Genomic DNA, 21014 nt, shown 5'->3' with positions numbered 1-21014 from the left:
CCGGATTCGTTCCAGGGACCGGCACGTCTTTCCCCCCTGAAATAGCTGTGTTAGATCGCACGAAACCGTGCGGGCTAAAAGCAGAGTTACTAAACACAGCCTTCTCAAATTCCTTCACGAAAGAACACGAAGTAAATATTCCAGCATTCGAATCAAGAACAGCTGCCAACATGAGTAACGTAAAACTAGATATCCTCGCAGTCGTGAAGCAATTTAAGGGCCTCCGGAAAGGCTCAAAATCATGAAAAGTTCAATTTTTACTTTTTTGCGTTTTCTGAATCTGCAGACTATTACCTTTGAATAGATATATAATTTATTCAATTCCGAAGACTACAACTATTTTTAAATTTTTTTTGAAATGTGTTCTACATGGGCGTGACCTACTGTGGCGCTGTTAAACTGCTGTCAAATGGTGTTATTATTAACGTCCGTGTTCATCAGGTACATTTTAGTGATGTGAGATCAAGTATGTGTTGTGGCTAACCTGTGATGGTTCAATATATATCGCTGGTGTCGATTGTTTCATGTTTATTTACTCTGTCGTTATCTCGAAAATATTCGTAATTAATTCTGTTTCTTGAGTCTCTGTTTTGTTGAAGTATAATAATGAGTAAAAGTAAAGTTATTAGAAATCCTCTGAAGGCTTTTAAGAAAAGGAGAAATGTTGGAAAGCCAAAGGTATGTGTTATTACTGTAAACAATAAAGACGATGAAAATCCCCAACATAGCTTGTGTCCCAAAGAAGAAGACAGTTGGTGTAAATATAACAAAGGATTGCTAACTGGTGAAGTGTACACTCATAAGCATAGTCTGCCTCATGCAATAATGGAGGTGATAAAACCTATTTTCAGAGACTTAGCAGCACCTGAACTGTTGAAAAAGTGTATTCACGGAGAAACTCAAAACCCCAATGAAAGTGTAAATAGTGTTATATGGTCGAGAATCCCCAAGACTGTATTTGTTGGAATAGAAACACTTCACTTTGGTGTGTATGATGCTGTTGCGACTTTCAATGATGGCAACATTGTAAGGTGCAAGGTATTTAGAAATATGGGAATGAAGATAGGTTCTAACATGGTACGAGCGATGCTTGCTTTAGACAAGGAACGCCTTCGGGCTGCAGACAGAGCTGTAAAGAGTCTAGAAATACAAGCAAGAGTAAACAGGAGGAGGAACAAGAGGAAGCTGGAGGAGGAGTTTGCAGAGGATGAAGATAATCCATCCTTTGGACCTGGAATGCACTAAAAAGTTAATCCAATCTTTGTCGCTCGATTCCCAAAACTTTTATTTTCTCATACTAATTACATGTTTTCTAAGGATCTTCCAAACATATTTGTTTCAAACTTTCAGTAAATGATACACAGTACCTTCTGCATAATTTAACACAGCCTTTTTCCAAAAAACTGTATATTTTTGAATATATAAATAAAAAATTGCAAAAAAATGTTGTGAATTTTCATTACAATTGAAAAAAAATCATCTTTAATAACTGAACTAAAATTTTGTAAAATCCCTGTGTTAAGTTGTAGCCCACATTCCAATAAATAATCTGTAAAAAGTTCAACTTCCTACCTCAAATACTTTGTGAGGAAAGATGTAATTTATAAGCGTTATTTTAACGTGGCAAGTATAGGGCGTTCCGGAGCCCCTTAAATCGCTTAATAAAGTTTGTACACCAATTAGGTTCCTTTCAGAGTATGCCGATAGAATAGCTCCATAATTAACAATCGTATACAACCGTTCGCTCGACGGAAGATCCGTACCCAGAGACTGGAAAGTTGCACAGGTCACACCAATATTCAACAAAGGTACTAGGAGTAATCCACTAAATTCCAACCCCACGTCATTAACGTCGATATGCATAAGGATTTTGGAACATATTTCGTGTTCGAACTTTATGAGTTACCTCGAAGGAAACGGCCTATTGAGAGACAGTCAATACGGATTTAGAAAACATCAATCCTATGAAACACAACTACCTCTTTACTCGCACAAAGTGGTGAGTGCAATTGAGAAGGGATTTCAAATTGATTCCGTATTTCTAGATAACATTGTACCACACAAGCGGCTTGTAGTGAAATTGCGTACTTATGGAATGTCGTTTCAGTTATGTGACTGGATTTGTGATTTTCTATCAGAGGGGTCACAGTTCGTAGTAATTGACGGAAATCGAGTAAAACAGAATTGATTTCTGACGTTCCCCAAGGTAGTGTTACAGGCCCTTTGCTGTTCCTTATCTGCATAAACGATTTGGGAGACAATCTGAGTAGGCCGCGCGGAGTGGCCGAGCGGTTAGAGGCGCCATGTCACGAATTGCGCCGCCCCTCCCGCTGGAGGTTCGAGTCCACCCTCGGACATGGGTGTGTGTGTTGTCCTTAGCGTAAGCTAGATTAAGTAGTGTGTAAGCCTAGTGACCGATAACCTCAGCAGTTTGGTCCGTTAAAATTTCACACACACATCTGAACAATGTGAGCAGCCGTCTGACGTTGTTTGCAGGTAACGCTGTCGTTTATTGACTAGAAAAGTCATTACAGGATCAAAGCAAATTCCAAAACGATTTAAAAAAGATATCTGTATGGTGCGAAAATTGGCAGTTACCCCTAAATAACGAAACGTGTGAGGTCATGCACACCTGTGCTAAAACGAATCCGTTAAACTTCCGTTACACGAAAAAATTAGTCAAATGTAAAAACTGTAAATTCAACTGAATACCTAAGAATTACGATCACGAACAACTTAAATTGGAAAGAACACACAGAAAATTTTATGGACAGGCTAACCAAAGACTGCGTTTTATTGGCAGGACAGTTAGAAAATATAACAGATCTCCTAAAGAGACTACCTAAACTACACTTGTCCGTCCTCTTTTAGAACACTGCTGCGCGGTGTGGGATCCTTACCAGATAGGATTGATGGAGTACACCGAAAAAGTTCAGAGAAAGGCAGCACGTTTTGTATTATCGCAAAATTGTAATGCGTGGATGGACGTGTACGGGTATGGAGACGACCTCACGAATCCATGGACCCTGCATGTCAACAGGCAACTGTTCAAGCTGGTGGAGGCTCAGTAATGGTGTGGGGCGTGTGCAGTTGGGGTGGTATGGGACCCCTGACACGTCTAGATACGACTCTGACAGGTGACACGTACATAAGGATCCTGTCTGTTCATCTGCATCCATTCATGTCCATTGTGTATTCCGTTAATCTTTGACAGTTCCAGCAGGACAATGTGACACCCCACACGTCCAGAATTGCCGCAGATTGGTACCAGGAATACTCTTCTGAGTTTAAACAGTTCCACTGGCCACCAAACTTCACAGACATGAATATTATTGTGGGATTAAAGGGACCAGACTGCAACGGTCATCGGTCATGAATATTATTGAGAATATCTGGTATGCCTTGCAACGTGCACTTCAGGAGAGATCTCCACACCGTCGTACTCTTACGGGTTTATGGACAGCCCTGCAGGATTCACGGTGTCACTTCCCTACAGCACTATTTGAGGCATTACTCGAGTCCATGCCACGTCGTGTTGCGGATCTTCTGCGTGCTCGCGGGGGTCCTACACGATATTAGGCAGGTGTACCAATTTCTTTGGCTCTTTAGTGTATTATTCCCACCATTCTGTTCACATTTTGTGGTAATAATGAAGTGTGCTTTTTTTTTACATAACTAATGATAACTGTTTGAAGAGCCGAAAGTACTTACTGGAAAGAACAAAAGAGTTATGAACACGCGCCAAGTCGAGAAAAGGTAGCCTTCATTAGAAGTTGTAACTGCCGCAGTTGGCCGATGGTGAGAAACATGGCGAGTTCTTAAGTCTGCTCCGATGCGGGACTGGCCTTTGTTAACCAACAGCACAGGAGATGCTGGAAATGACCGGCGCTGATGTCGGTGCGGCGCTTTTAGTAAACAGCCCAGGGCAGCCTCATTAACCTTGGCGCCGGCGCAGCTATTCATATTTCTGCCGCAGGAAAACTGGTACCCGGGGCCTGGATATTAGCTGTGGCTCGGTGCAGGGAACGACAAGTTTTTGTCAGGCCTTGCTTTCTCTCTCTCTCTCTCTCTCCAGTGAAATACGATCCTGCCGCCTTTACGATGCCGCCGATCCACTCCGCGACATCTTTCGCCTTTGTTCCTTTTTCGCTGGAGCCCGCATATTCCCAGAATCGAGAGAGTATCGCGAACAGTTCGGGCCAGCTGGTTACGTCATGGCGGGACACAGACAAAAAGTCATACACTCGGCTACCCCTCTCTTCTTTTTACCGCTGCAAACTGTAACTGCACCATTACTTACTACAAAAAGAAGCTGTCTCATGTTTCATACAGTTTGACTGCAAGAAAAGAGTCTCCACTAAGCACTGCGAGTATTTTCGTGTGTACCGGGTGGCTAAAATAAAACCGGCCCGTAAAATACAGGGCTATTACAAATGATTGAAGCGATTTCATAAATTCACTGTAGCTCCATTGATTGACATATGGTCACGACACACTACAGATACGTAGAAAAACTCATAAAGTTTTGTTCGGCTGAAGCCGCACTTCAGGTTTCTGCCGCCAGAGCGCTCGAGAGCGCAGTGAGACAAAATGGCGACAGGAGCCGAGAAAGCGTATGTCGTGCTTGAAATGCACTCACATCAGTCAGTCATAACAGTGCAACGACACTTCAGGACGAAGTTCAACAAAGATCCACCAACTGCTAACTCCATTCGGCGATGGTATGCGCAGTTTAAAGCTTCTGGATGCCTCTGTAAGGGGAAATCAACGGGTCGGCCTGCAGTGAGCCTAGGAACGGTTGAACGCGTGCGGGCAAGTTTCACGCGTAGCCCGCGGAAAATTGGCTCATGCCACAACTGGAGACCGACAGTGCCGACTTCATCTCTCAACAGGATGGTGCTCCACCGCACTTCCATCATGATGTTCGGCATTTCTTAAACAGGAGATTGGAAAACCGATGGATCGCTCGTGGTGGAGATCATGATCAGCAATTCGTGTCATGGCCTCCACGCTCTCCCGACTTGCGATTTCTTTCTGTGGGGTTATGTGAAAGATTCAGTGTTTAAACCTCCTCTACCAAGAAACGTGCCAGAACTGCGAGCTTGCATCAACGATGCTTTCGAACTCATTGATGGGGACATGCTGCACAGAGTGAGGGAGGAACTTGATTATCGGCTTGATGTCTGCCGAATCACTAAAGGGGTACATATCGAACATTTGTGAACGCCTAAAAAAACTTTTTGTGTTTTTGTATGTGTGTGCAAAGCATTGTGAAAATATCTCAAATAATAAAGTTATTGTAGAGCTGTGAAATCGCTTCAATCATTTGTAATAACCCTGTATTTACAGACCAATGCGGGACTGGCCTTTGTTAACGAACAGCCGAGGAGATGCTGGAAATAACCGGAGTTGATGTCGGTGTGGCGCTTTGTTCGATTTGCCAAACTGTGAGAAGCGCCTGGCAGTTCCGCCTAGGGGATTGCAGCAGTACCGTTTTCTGACTCGTGCTGTAGTTCTCCCACTGTTTCAGGAACACTTGAGTTCGCCTGGGGTGTGGATCATAAGGACATACCGAAATCACAGTAGTAATCCGTTGTAGTTGCCACACACTTTATTCACTCATAAAGCATTATCAAATCACAACCACAATAATAAAAGCCATTGCCTTATGAAGCCAGATCACTTGGATAAATGACGAACAAATTTCTTTAACTAGAACAGGATAAATAAAAACTTGAAAACTGAAATATAACTATTTAAACTAACCCAGATAAACTCCATTACTTAGATGGAACTAATATCCACACGATTCCTATCGCAACTCTAATTACTTCCAGTCAGCTAAAGAATACATTAAGTGCCAGAACACAGATCTTGTAAGATTTGGTTAGCCAACTTTCCTAAATAAAACACTATTCCTAAAACCGTTATTACAATAAAAATCACTTCCACAACTAAGGAGGTGATTTAATTTGACCAAAGAAATTTTCAAGTTTACTTAACTCATTTTAATAATCAACAATCTGATTAAAATCATTACTACTAGAACGTGACTATATGACAATAGCCCCTAAAATGAGGCCGCTTCAGTACTGCGTGTGAATTAGTGATAGACGAGAGCACACCAAAGGATTTTAATCAATACAAGAGACCCACGAGACAGCAAATGAAATACACTACTGGCCATTAAAATTGCTACACCAAGAAGAAATGCAGATGATAGACGGGTATTCATTGGACAAATATATTATACTAGAACTGACATGTGATTACATTTTCACGCAATTTAGGTGAGTAGATCCTGAGAAATCAGTACCCAGAACAACCACCTCTGGCCGCAATAATGGCCTTGGTACGCCTGGGTATTGAGTCAAACAGAGCTTGGATGGCGTGTACAGGTACAGATGCCCATGCAGCTTCAACAGAATACCACAGTTCGTCAAGAGTAGTGACTGGCGTATTGTGACGAGCCAGTTGCTCGGCCACCATTGACCAGACGTTTTCAATTGGTGAGAGATCTGGAGAATGTGCTGGCCAGGGCAGCAGTCTAACATTTTCTGTATCCAGAAAGGCCCCCACAGGACCTGCAACATGCGGTCGTGCATTATCCAGCTGAGATGTAGGGTTTCGCAGGGATCGAATGAAGGGTAGAGCCACTGGTCGTAACACATCTGAAATGTAACGTCCAGTGTTCAAAGTGCCGTCAATTCGAACAAGAGGTGACCGAGACGTGTAACCAATGGCACCCCATACCATCACGCTGGGTGATATACCAGTATGGCGATGACGAATACACGCTTCCAATGTGCGTTCACCGCGATGTCGCCAAACACGGATGCGACCTTCACGATGCTGTAAACAGAACCTGGATTCATCCGAAAAAGTGACGTTTTGCCATTCGTGCACCCAGCTTCGTCGTTGAGTACATCATCGCAGGCGCTCCTGTCTGTGATGCAGCGTCAAGGATAACCGTAGCCACGGTCTCCGAGCTGATAGTCCGTGCTGCTGCAAACGTCGTCGAACTGTTGGTGCAAATGGTTGATGTCTTGCAAACGTCCCCATTTGTTGACTCAGGGATCGAGACGTGGCTACAAGATCCCATGCGGATAAGATGCCTGTCATCTCGACAGCTAGTGATACGAGGCCGTTGGGATCCAGCACGGCGTTCCGTGTTACCCTCCTGAACCCACCGATAACATATTCTGCTAACAGTCATTGGATCTCGACCAACGCGAGCAGCAATGTCGCGATACGATAAACCGCAATCGCGATAGGCTACAATCCGACCTTTATCAAAGTCGGAAACGTGATGGTTCGTATTTTTCCTCCTTACACGAGGCATCACAACAACGTTTCACCAGGCAACGCCGGTCAACTGCTGTTTGTGTATGAGAAATCGGTTGGAAACTTTCCTCATGTCAGCACGTTGTAGGTATCGCCACCGGCGCCAACGTTGTGTGAATGCTCTGAAAAGCTAATCATTTGCATACCACAGCATCTTCTTCCTGTCGGTTACATTTCGCGTCTGTAGCACGTTATCTTCGAGGTGTAGCAATTTTAATGGCCAGTAGTGGAGAAATGTACTCAACTTTGCAATGAAATTGTACTTCAGACAGCATAACTCTTCACGGGAAGGATGGAATCACAAGACAGTGACAACATAACCCGAGATGTAAAGGGGGCAGGTTGGGGGGGGGGGGGGCAGGGCGTTAAATATCACTCTGCCACCGTGGTACTCTGCTCCTAGCTTGCTCGTGTCGACCACAAAACACATGAGGCATGAGATACACAGTATTGTCTAGAGAACAGGTGATCAATACTTTCAATGAAACCAGACTCCGTGAGTTACTTGGCCAGTCACGGCCCTTAAAATGTGATTAACCAATTCGCAAAAGGACCACTAAAACAGTGTCCTGAAGTTAAAATTACAAGAATTATATCGGCACACATTTAAACACCAAACTACAATAGTGAACTACAAGGTAGAATGGAAGAAATATCTCGGTATGGCTTGGAACGCCAGACACCGACTTACGCACTACTCGTTGCACTTCTAGCTACCTATGCAGCCATGCTTCATGTCGGTTTGTTGGACGTAGCCACACTTCCTTAACTGACTGCTAGTATCAAGTCACGACACCGAATTGCGTGATAAAGAACGAGAACTATTCCAAGTAGTTTTTAGTACACTGGCATTTTCTGTTAAGATACACGCAACCTAACGAAGCAACTCCAATTCATTCGGCCTTTGTAGCTTGTAACAGACTCGAAGGAACTTGTCCTTCCAACCACTAGGAAAACCAAATCACCATGGGCAATGCATCGGCGTTGCACGATTCAACGCCCTGCAGCGGCTGGCCACGCTCCTTCGTCGTGCAGACTCGGACTCTCAGCGTGCTGTCTACGCCCACAGTCCCACGTCACACCACGTCACACTGCGGATCCCCAAACAAGATTACCAGCAGAACTCACGCGCCGGCCGAAGTGGCCGCGCGGTTCTGGCGCTGCAGTCTGGAACCGCGAGACCGCTACGGTCGCAGGTTCGAATCCTGCCTCAGGCATGGATGTGTGTGATGTCCTTAGGTTAGTTAGGTTTAACTAGTTCTAAGTTCTAGGGGACTAATGACCTCAGCAGTTGATTCCCATAGTGCTCAGAGCCATTTGAACCATTTGATTTGAACTCACGCGCTGCAGTTAAATGCTCGGCGGCAAAGATATGAAGAGCAATCAATATGGAAGTCGACTCAAAAGTGAAAATGAGAATCGATGGCAACTGGCGCTAGAAACGCACCAGCTCAGCGCCTGATCCTTCAATTTGTTCCACAGGTAAAAATCACAGGAAGAGAGAGATCAGGCGGCCGAACAGACCACGAGATGGCACTCCCTCTGCTGATTCTCAACTCCTCACTCAAAACCTCAAACACTGGTGACGAAGTTGTTTGGCGGTGTGTGCTGTTTCTCCGTCTCGGTGGACTTATCCAGTCGTTCATCTTCAGTGAGTTTATCCATATATGGATTACACAGCTGCGCGACATACCTGTTAGTCTCACGTACGGAGCAGCAGTCTATTCCAGAATGAGATTTTCACTCTGCAGCTGAGTGTGCGCTGATATGAAACTTCCTGGCAGATTAAAACTGTGTGCCGGACCGAGACTCGAACTCGGGACCTTTGCCTTTCGCGGGCAAGTGCTCTACCAACTGAGCTACCCAAGCACGACTCACGCCCCGTCCTCACAGCTTTACTTCTGCCAGTATCTCGTCTCCTACCTTCCAAACTTCACAGAAGCTCTCCTGCGAACCCTGTAGAACTGGCACTCCTGAAAGAAAGGATATTGTGGAGACAAGGCTTAGCCAAGGCCTGGGGGATTTTTCCAGAATGAGATTTTCACTCTGCAGTGGAGTGTGCGCTGATATGAAACTTCCTGGCTGATTAAAACTGTGTGCCGGACCGAGACTCGAACTCGGGATGTTTGCCTTTTGCGGGCAAGTGCTCTACCAACTGAGCTACCCAAGCACGACCCACGCCCCCTCCTCACAGCTTTACTTCTGCCAGTATCTCGTCTCCTACCTTCCAAACTTTACAGAAGCCATGTCTCCGCAATATTCTTTCTTTCAGGAGTGCTAGTTGTGCAGGGTTCGCAGGAGAGCTTCTGTGAAGTTTGGAAGGTAGGAGACGAGATACTGGCAGAAGTAAAGCTGTGAGGACGGGGCATGAGTCGTGCTTGGGTAGCTCAGTTGGTTAGTGCACTTGCCCTCGAAACGAAAAGGTCCCGAGTTTGAGTCTCAGTCCAGCACACAGTTTTAATCTGCCAAGAAGTTTCAGCAGTCTATTGTCTCTATTTTGTAATGTATATATGCACTGAAGAGCGAAAGCAACTGGTACACCTGCCTAATATCGTGCAGGGCCCCCACGAGAACGCAGAAGTGGTGCAACACGACGTGACATGATCTCGACTAATATCTGTAGTAGATCTGGAGGGAACTGACACCATGAGTTATACAGAGCTGTCCATAAACCAGTATACGAGAGGGTGGAGATCTCTCCTGAACAACACTTTGCAAGACATCCCAGATATGCTCAATAATGTTCATGTCTGGGGAGTTTGGTGGTCTGTGGAAGCATATAACTCAGAAGAGTGTTCCTGGAGCCATTCTGTAGCGATTCAGGACGTGTTGGGTGTCACATTATCCTGCCGGAACTAACAAAGATTATCGGAATGCACAATGGACATGAATGGGTGCAGGTGATCAGACAAGATGCTTACGCACGTGTCACCTGTGAGAGTCGTATGTAGACGTATCAGGAGTCCCATATCACGCCAACTGCACACGCCCCACACCATTACAGAGCCTCCACCAGCTTGAACAGTCCCCTGTTGACATGCAGGGTCCATGGATTCGTGAGGTCATCTCAATACACGTACACGTCCATTCTCGTGATACAATTTCAAACGAGACTCGTCCGACCAGGCAACATGTTTCCAGTCCCCAACATTCCAGGCGAGGCGTAAAGCTTTGTGTCGCGCAGTCATCAAGTGCACACGAGTAGGCCTTCGGCTCCAGAAGCTCATATCGATCGTGTTTCGTTGAATGGTTCGCACGCTGATAGTTGTTCATGCACCAGCATTGAAATCTGCAGCAATTTCCGGATGGGTTGCACTTCTGTCGCGTTGAACGATTCCCTCCACTCGTCGTTGGTCCCGTTCATGCCGATCTTTCCTCGCCCGCAGCGATGTCGGAGGTTGATGTTTTACCGGATTCCTGATATTTACGGTACAGTCGTGAAATTCTCACACGGTAAAATTCAACTTAATCGGCGCTTCGGACATTCTGTGTCTCATCGCTCGTCCGCCGTCTATAACACGACGCCCAAACTCACTTAAATCTTGGTAACCTGCTACTGTAGCAGCAGCAACCGATTTAACAACTGCGCCAGACATGTTGTCTTACACAGGCGTTGCCGACCGCAGCGCCGTATTCTGCCTTTTACATCTCTGTTCAAATGGTTCTGAGCACTATGGGACTTAGCATCTGAAGTCATCAGTCCCCTAGACTTGGAACTACTTAAACCTATCTAACCTAAAGACATCACACACATTCTTGCCCGAGGCAGGATTCGAACCTGCGACCGTAGCAACAGCGCGGTTCCGGACTGAAGCGCCTAGATCCGCTAGGCCACAGCGGCTGGCTAGATGACTAGGAAAAACTATTCTTTAATTTTCTACTTGACCCAGTCAGGTCGAATACATCTCTCGAGATTACGTGTCAAAGCAATGTGAAATGGAAATGAGAGTGCAACGAATGCAGTGCGGAAAGCGAATAGTCGAATTCGGTTTATTTGGAGACTTTCGGGAAAGTGTGGTTCAGCTATAAAGCAGACATCATACATATAGGTCACTGGTGCTACCAGTTCTTGAGTGATTCTCCAGTGTTCGAGATGCCCACCAGGTAGGATTAAGGGCGGAAATCACATTAGTAGGCTCTTTGACACTGATATTTTGGGATCATGTTTGGGTAAGAAGAATTAATTAAAATTTAATCAGATTCTGACATCATTTCATTCATATTTCGAACAGTGTTTGTGCATTTTTTTGAATAATTTCAGCCAAAAATAACAAAGTTACGCTGTGATGTCCGCAGAAGGTAAAGAGTACAGTTCGCCAATTGCGTGCGTTTTAGCTATTCCGATTTCCATCTGAAATCAAAAAGGGTTTGATTTTACATTAATAACTCACTTTCTAAGGATGTGAACCTCAATACACGTGAAAATAACGAAAATTAAAAATTTTGCAGGCGTTGGAACAATTAACTTCGATTTTCACGATTTTTTGTCTAATTATGCAAAGAAAAATACCCTTAACATCTTGATATCAACTCACAAGTTGGTTCATACATGCATCAAAATAAATTTTTTGCATCACCTTGGTTCTGACAGTTCCGGAACCTATACAGAAAATTGGAATACAGATCAACATAAACATCATTTTAGCCCTTTTTATTGCTCATGAAAATCACACGTTGCATGTTGTACCACCATACAGCGAGACCTTCAGAGGTGGTGGTCCAGATTGCTGCACTTCTAATACCCAGTAGCACGTGCTCTTGCATTGATGCATGCCTGTATTCGTCGTGGCATACTATCCACAAGTTCATAAGGCACTGTTGGTTGGTCCAGATTGTCTCACTCTTCAACGGCGATTCGGAGTAGATCTCTCAGAGTGGTTGGTTGGTCACCTCGTCCATAAACAGCCCTTTTCTATCTATCCTAGGCATATTCGAGTGTGTTCATGTCTGGAGAACATGCTGGCCACTCTAGTCGAGCGATGTCGTTATCTTGAAGGAAGTGATTCACAAGATGTGCACGATGGGGGCGCGAATTGTCGTCCACGAAGACGAATGCCTCGACAGTATGCTGCCGATAAGGTTGCACAATCGTTCGGAGGATGGCATTCACGTATCGTACAGCCGTTACGGCACCTTCCATGACCACCAGCGGCGTACGTCGGCCCCACACAATGCCACCTCAGAACAGCAGGGAACCTCCACATTGTTGCACTCGCTGGACAGTGTGTCTAAGGCGTTCAGTCTGACCTAACTGCCGCGAAACACGTCTCCGACGATTGCCTGGTTGAAGGCATATGCGACAGTCATCGGAGAAGAGAACGCGATGCCAATCCTGAGCGGTCCATTCGGCATGTTGCTGGGTCCATCTGTACCGCGCTGCATGGTGTCGTGGTTGCAAAGATGGACCTCGCCATTGACGTAAGGAGTGAAGCTGCGCATCATGCAGCCTATTGCACACAGTTTGAGTGGCAACACGATGTCCTGTGGCTGCACGAAAAGCATTATTCAACATGGTGACGTTGCTGTCAGGGTTCCTCCAAGCAATAATCCGTAGGTAGCGGTCATCCACTGCAGTAGTAGCCCTTGGGTGGCCTGAGCGAGGCATGTCACGGACAGTTCCTGTCTTTGTGTATCTCTTCCACGTCCGAACAACATCGCTTTGGTTCACTCAGAGACGCCTAGACACTTCACTTCTTAAGAGCCCTTCCTGACACAAGGTAAAAATGCGGACGCGATCGAACCGCGATATCGACCGTCTAGGCGTGGTTGAACTACAGGTAACACGAGCCGTGTACCTCCTTCCTGGTGGAATGACTGGAACTGATCGGCCGTCGGACTCCCTGCTCGCGCATGGTTGTTTACATGTTTGGGCGGGTTTAGTTACATCTCTGAACAGTCAGAGGCACTATGTCTGTGACGCAATATCCACGTCAACGTGTATCTTCAGGTGTTCTGGGAACTGGGGTGTTGCAAAAAGTATTTTGATGTGTGTATAATTGGTAATTTTATACTGTATCATACTATCAATTTTCATAATTATCGGTTCTATACTTTTTGAGATAGACTGCACGTAAATGTTGAAAAAGTCATTTCGAGATAAACGCGTTTCAAAAATAAATTGTCGGAAAATAGAAATTCAGGGAAGTTAACAATTCATGTCAAATGCTTACCGATTAATCTTTGATTCCAGCACCATACAGTAATCCTTCTTCTTGCCCATGGACTTCGTTTTGGGCTTGCAGCAGTGCTTTCCGAGCTTTCCGACCTTCTTTCGATTCCAATGAACTACGTCGATTCTGCCAGCTCACGCGCTGGTTATCCATTTCTTCGGCGTAACTCAAGCTTTGCGTGCCTACTACAATTCCTGCCTCTTTTCATGACCATCAGAAAGGATGAATTTCCGTCATTGAGTAAGCCCTCTTGTAAGTAGGCTGTTTAGGTTTTTATGTTGGTAACGCCACGTAGCGCTCTATTTGAAAATCACTGACTGTGCTGTGTGCAGTCTGTGGCTGGTTTGTATTGTTGTAATTCGCTATTGTAGTGTTGGGCAGTTGGATGTGAACAGCGCGTAGCGTTGCGCAGTTGGAGGTGAGCCGCCAGCAGTGGTGGATGTAGGGAGAGAGATGGTAGAGTTTTTGAGAGCGGATGATCTGGACGTGTGTCCATCAGAGACAGTAATTTTGTAATACTGGATGTCGTGAACTGATATATATTATGACTTTTGAACACTCTTAAGGTAAATACATTGTTTGTTCTCTGTCAAAATCTTTCATTTGCTAACTATGCCTATTAGTAGTTAGTGCCTTCAGTAGTTAGAATCTTTTATTTAGCTGGCAGTATTGGCGCTCGCTGTATTGCAGTAGTTCGAGTAACGATGATTTTTGTGAGGTAAGTGATTCATGAAAGGTATAGGTTATTGTTAGTCAGGGCCATTCTTTTGTAGGGATTTTTGAAAGTCAGATTGCGTTGCGCTAAAAATATTGTGTGTCAGTTTAGTGTTGATCAGAATAAGTAATGAGAGTAATGTCTGAGCACGTTCAGTTTTGCTCAGCTGTTTGAAAAATCAAATAACGTAAGGGGTTTATCAGCACAGTAATTCATTAATTTTTCTAAGGGGACGTTTCACACTGCTAAATACGATGACAGCTCAACGACTTTTAGTCCGGGGTGCAAGTGCTTCGGAGCTAATCGCCGAATAGTGGAATTTAGACTTCCATTCGTATTTCGTGTCTGGCCACCTAAACATCTCACCGGTCAAGCGTATCTGCGCTTGAGGCTGTACGCGATGTGCACTCGGTTGTATGCTCATAAGATGTAAACGAATGCGAGTTTCGCTTTGAAATTTTGACAGCGTATTCTTGGATAGTTAAGCTAACGATTTATGCAATAAAAAAATCGGATTTTTTTAATACTCCTAATGTGGTCTCCCCCCCCCCCCCCTACATCCCTTGAAGGAAGACATCGAAGTACTTCAGAAGCGGACTTTTGTACCAGCAGGTTCGATCTACCCGCCAGTGCTACAGAGGAATACCTGGAGGGAAGACGATTCTACCTTAGCAGAACACTATTGACAACATTTATAAAACCGGCATCGGTAGCTGAATGCAGAACGATTCTACTGCCGCCAAAATACATTTCGCATAAGGATCACGAAGAAATCAGGACTCGTACGAAGACATACACAGGGTGTCTCGGTAAGAGCGTGCAAAAATGTAATAGGTCGTAGAGGGTGCTCTACTGAACAATTTGAGGTAGGGAACCTGGCGTCAGAGAAGCCAGCTTAAGGAGACAATATGAATAAAATCACATTACCGTGTACTTTTTTATTTACGTTAGCCACGGTTAACTGCAAGTACCATCATTGACACTTGTACTGTAACTTACAAAATGTGTTGAAACTGATAGCCACCAACCTGAATGCGAGTATGACATCGGCGAACAATATTCTGACGCACCCTGACAAATACTACTGGCGTGTTACGAATCACATCACAGGCAGCTACACGTTGTGGCCGAGTGGTTCTAGGCGCTACAGTCTGCAGCCGCGCGACCGCTACGGCCGCAGGTTCGAATCCTGCCTCGGGGATGGATGTGTGTGATGTTCTTAGGTTAGTTAGGTTTAAGTAGTTCTAAGTTCTAGGGGACTGATGACCTCAGATAGTGCTCAGAGCCATTTGAACAGGCAGCTGCAGTTTTGGCAGCTAATTCCATCTGCGTATTCGCTGGGGTCTCATATACGAGGTCATTTAGATGTTCAAAATGTTTGTGAATTCCTAAGCGACCAAACTGCTGAGGGCATCGGTCCCTAGACTTACACACTACTTAAACTAACTTATGCTATAGTTCAATTATTTTATCTTGGCGGCTCGCGCGTGCCCGCCCAGACGCTGGAGATTGCTGCGTTGCCAGTTGCAAACGACGCACGCTACCAAGAGAAGCAGCGCCATAGTATGGTATAGTTCACAAACGTACCCGCAGTTTATGAAGTAAAGCCACCATGGCCGCACTAAACCTTTCGGTGCTACAGAGACGTGCTCCCCGCATTCCGCGCTGAGCGCTATTTTGTCATCACTGCACTGCTCGCCTGTGCAGACATATGGTGTTCCGACTGCTTTGACACACTTATCATTCGATTTCACAAAAACTATTTGGCCCAAAAATTTGATTTTTACACATCTTCTTGACTGATACCTTCCCCCCCCCCCCCCCCCCCCCATAAATGACTTAATTTTGTTTCGATGTTCAACGCAGTTATTGTGCAGCATTAAATACAGTAAACCATTGCACGAAATTTTGAAGAGTTTTCAGAGGCGAAAGTCCATAGCGTATACTTTCCGTCTGGCCGATTTTAGTTGCCACAATGTTGAGAATGAAATGTGGAGAAGATACCTAAGTTTCATATAAAATTTACTATGTAACAACATCTCATTTAATTTGAAGTACCAGATAGGTGTCGTATGTAATATTGAGAAATACTCCGTCTAACGTGACTGTAATAAATATTTTATTTATACCATAGTCATTTCGCTTTTTTCTAAAACGTTCTGTTTAAAACACAGTTGGCTAAGTACACAAAACTGAATTGCGGACGTAATAAAACATAGAAACTAAAATATATTGTCAGTGAGGCGCAGTGCGCAAACAATTCGTGTTTGTCACAACGGACAGCAAATACTTGCCAAAACATAGGTCGACGAAAAGACTGAATATGATGTTTCCAAAACAGGGAAGCAAAGAATTGAGTCAGACAATGAAGTAGGTCGGCAACGTACGAGCCGAAATTCTGCTCTAAATAATACTTTTAATACTGTCGCAAAATAATATATCTAAATATGAATAGTAAAACAGCGACTGTGGAAGAGAAGATATACAAACAAAACAGATAACATGAATATTGTATGTGTGCCTTTCATTGTTTTTAATTGCTGTGAAAAGAACTATTGCAGGACAAAATTAGAAAAACCGGAAACTTATTATGATTATACTGAAGAGACAAAGCATTAGAAATTTCAAAAAATTACATTCAAACGAATAAAATTCATGACGTAAGACACTTCGATATTGTTTTTAAATAAAGAAAATATTAAGCACCAAACAAGGTTTGAACTCTGAAACCTCACACTCAGCATCCAAACACCTTAACCATTACGCTAGCACAGCTCGCCATTCATCGATCTCCTGGAGGACTATAAAACGTCCCACAAAATACGACAAACACTGTTGGTAGGGTGGGGGGTTGGGTTGTTTGGGGAAGGAGACCAGACAACGAGGTCATCGGTCTCAATGGATTAGGGAAGGAAGTCGGCTGTGCCCTTTGAAGGGAACCATCCCGGCATTTGCCTGGAGCGATTTAGGGGAATCACGGAAAACCTAAATCAGGATGGCCGGATGCGGGACTGCTGATAGGACTATGAATTACTGACGTTTCCTCGAAGTACAATAGGAAATTAAAAATTACGGCTGTTCTTTATTGCGAAAAAGCAGTTCGTGAGAATGGTAGAAACACCTTTCCTTGCTATCGCCTGAATTAGGAGGCTTATTGCTTGTTTGGTTTAATTAATTAATAGAATATGAAGCAACTGGTATAAAGAATGCTTTTTCCAAACTTTCTATAACAGAAAGTCTGCTATCAAGACATTGCTTTTGTTCAATTACTTTATTTATGACTGAACGTTTCTAAAACTGAAGACACTCGTCCGTGCTCTGCACTGCAATAGAGCTCTGGCAACGTCGTCCTATGTTCATTGGCTGACTGTGTTTTGTGACGTCAGATGTGCGGAACGAACCTGAACTCGGCCGCCGTCGTAAATGACGCGCACTATAAGAACGACACACACACCCGTGCCAGAGGGAGGACTCGAACCTCCGGCGGGTGGAGCCGCGCAATCCGTGACATGGCGCCTCTAACTGCGTGGCCACTCCGCGGGGCACTTTATATGTCCCCATAGGAAATAAACAAGGGGATTCAGTTCAGGTGACCTCGCAGGTCATGGAATAGTATCTCCCCTTCCAATCCAGCGACCAGAAAATACTGTACCTGTACTGCTCCCTCGTATTGTGCTGCACGTCTCTGAATAACACTGACAAGGGAACCTCCCCATCGCACCCCCCTCAGATTTAGTTATAAGTTGACACAGTGGATAGGCCTTGAAAAACTGAACACAGTTCAATCGAGAAACAGGAAGAAGTTGTCTGGAACTATGAAAAAAAAATAAGCAAAATATACAAACTGAGTAGTCCATGTGCAAGATATGCAACATCAAGGATTCTGTGTTCTTAGGAGCGACGTGGTCCCGTGGTTAGGGTGAACAGCTGCTGACCGAGAGATCCTTGGTTCAAGTCTTCCCTTTGGTGCAAATTTTAATTTTTTATTTTCAGACAATTATCAAAGTTCAGGCACTCATTCATAATCAACTTCGCTCTCCAAAATTCCAGGACATGTTCAGATTTGCTTGGACATATGCAGGATTTGACGGTCTACACACGGAAAAATTTGAAAACGTTAAAAACATATGTTTTGACGGAGCACAGGGAAAACTGTGCCACTGTGAAACTGGTACATTTATTTGTTGCAGTTTATGTGACAAACTCTTATGTTTTCATCTCTTTTTTGGGAGTGATTATTACATCCTCAAGAAAACCTAAATCGGGCAACGTAGAAGAATCTTTTTACCCAATCGCCAAGTGTACAAGTTAGGTGGGTCGACAACATATTCCTGTCATGTGACGCACATGCCGTCACCAATGTCGTATAGAATATATCAGACGTGTTTTCCTGTGGAGGAATCGGTTGACCTATGACCCTGCGATCAAATGTTTTCGGTTCCCATTGGAGACGCACGTCCTTTCGTCTACTAATCGCACGGTTTTGCGGTGCGATCGCAAAACACAGACATTCAACTTATTACAGTGAACAGAGACGTCAATGAACGAACGGACAGATCATAACTTTGCGAAAATAAAGAAAGTAAACTTTTCACTCGACGTACGACTTGAAGCAAGTACCTCTTGCTCCGTAGGTGCTCACGCTAACCACGGGACCACGTCGCTCCTAAGCTCAGATTATCCTTGATGTTGCTTATCTTGCACATGGACTACTCAGTTTGTATATTTTGCTTTTTTTTTCATATCCCACACAACTTCTTCCTGTTTTCTCGATTGATCTGTGTTCAGTTTTTCAAGGCCTATCCACTGTACCAACTTATAACTAAATCTGAGGGGGGAGCGATGGGGAGATTCCCTTGTAACGAATCTGTATGTCGTTGATTCGTGGCACGTTCTATCATGGGACAATGTAAATACGATACAACAGAGCCACCTTACGGACAAGTAAACAAAACCTGTATCATGACTTCCAAGTAATCAATCTGATCCTTTTTGTTTCCTTGCAGTAAATATTGTACATGTAAATAAACAGCACACTACGTGTAAACTTGTACGCAGGTGAGCTGTAAATAAACCGGAAAACAGTAAAGCTAGACAAAGCGGTAGACAAGTTTACTTGCATATCTCCTTAACCTGGCTTCTCCGTCCCCAAGTTCCCTACCTCAAACTGTTCAGTGGAGCCTGCTCCATGTCACGTTACATTTTTGCACGCTCTTACGGAAGCACTTGGTAGACAGACTTTTCCCTTGCTCCATTTGCGACAGTGACACGAAGGGAAATGACTGGCGGTGGTACGGTGTACACTTTTTCATGCAGTATACTGTGGTTTGTGGATGTGTGTAGATGTTAATGAATGTAACTTGATGGAAAACAGTTACCTAGAGAAAAGGTGACGTATGAAAGAAAATCTGATGGACTTAGAATGTCTGTGGAGCTAGCTAGCATGCAGATGCGCAGATCGGAATTTTTGTCGACATCATACTCGTATATCGACTCCGAAAATGACGTGAATCTACATCTACATCTACATCTACATTTATACTCCGCAAGCCACCCAAAGGTGTGTGGCAGAGGGCACTTTACGTGCCACTGTCATTACCTCCCCTTCCTGATCCACTCGCGTATGGTTCGCGGGAAGAACGACTGCCGGAAAGCCTCCGTGCGCGCTCGAATCTCTCTAATTTTACATTCGTGATCACCTCGGGAAGTATAAGTAGGGAGGAGCAATATATTCGATACCTCATCCAGAAACGCACCCTCTCGAAACCTTGACAGCAAGCTACACCGCGATGCAGAGCGCCACTCTTGCAGAGTCTGCCACTTGAGTTTGCTAAACATCTCCGTAACGCTATCACGCTTACCAAACAACCCTGTGACGAAACGCGCCGCTCTTCTTTGGATCTTCTCTATCTCCTCCGTTATCGTGACCTGGCACGAATCCCACACTGATGAGCAATACTCAAGCATAGGTCGAACGAGTGTTTTGTAAGCCACCTCCTTTGTTGATGGACTACATTTTCTAAGGACTCTCCCAATGAATCTCAACCTGGCACCCGCCTTACCAACAATTAATTTTATATGATCATTCCATTTCAAATCGTTCCGTATGCATACTCCCAGATATTTTACAGAAGTAAGTGGTACCAGTGTTTGTTCCGCTATCATATAATCATACAATAAAGGATCCTTCTTTCTACGTTTTCGCAATACATTACATTTGTCTATGTTAAGGTTCAGTTGCCACCCCCTGCACCAAGTGCCCATCCGCTGGAGATCTTCCTGCATTTCGATGCAATTTTCTAATGCTGCAACTTCTCTGTATACTGCACCATCATCCGCGAAAAGCAGCATGGAACTTCCGACACTATCTTCTACGTCATTTATATATATTGTGAAAAGCAATGGTCCCATAACACTCCCCTGTGCTACGCCAGAGGTTACTTTAACGTCTGTAGACGTCTCTCCATTGAGAACAACATGCTGCAACATATGGTTTGTCAGCAGGTTCTCATGCTACCTTTTATTTTATTTGTTTTATTTAATGTTATTCCAAAGCTCGCACAGGCAGCTTCTGTTAGAGAATGCTCCGGTTTTTGTACACGCGTTTCCTGGACATCTTATGAATTTCGGTTCGATATCTCCAACGGGAATTCCACTGTTAAGAGCAGGGGAGTGAGCGAATAGATGGAAAGAGAACACCGAATGCCGCACTGACGGGGATGACTTGTCTGGTGATATAGAAGTTGAAAGGGTTCTGTAGCCACCTTTCATTAGTCCGGTAGCCC

The sequence above is a fragment of the Schistocerca nitens genome, chromosome 10, assembly GCF_023898315.1.
Source record: "Schistocerca nitens isolate TAMUIC-IGC-003100 chromosome 10, iqSchNite1.1, whole genome shotgun sequence".
Classification (NCBI taxonomy): Eukaryota; Metazoa; Arthropoda; class Insecta; order Orthoptera; family Acrididae; genus Schistocerca; species Schistocerca nitens.
Note: the sequence above shows the minus strand (reverse complement) of the source record.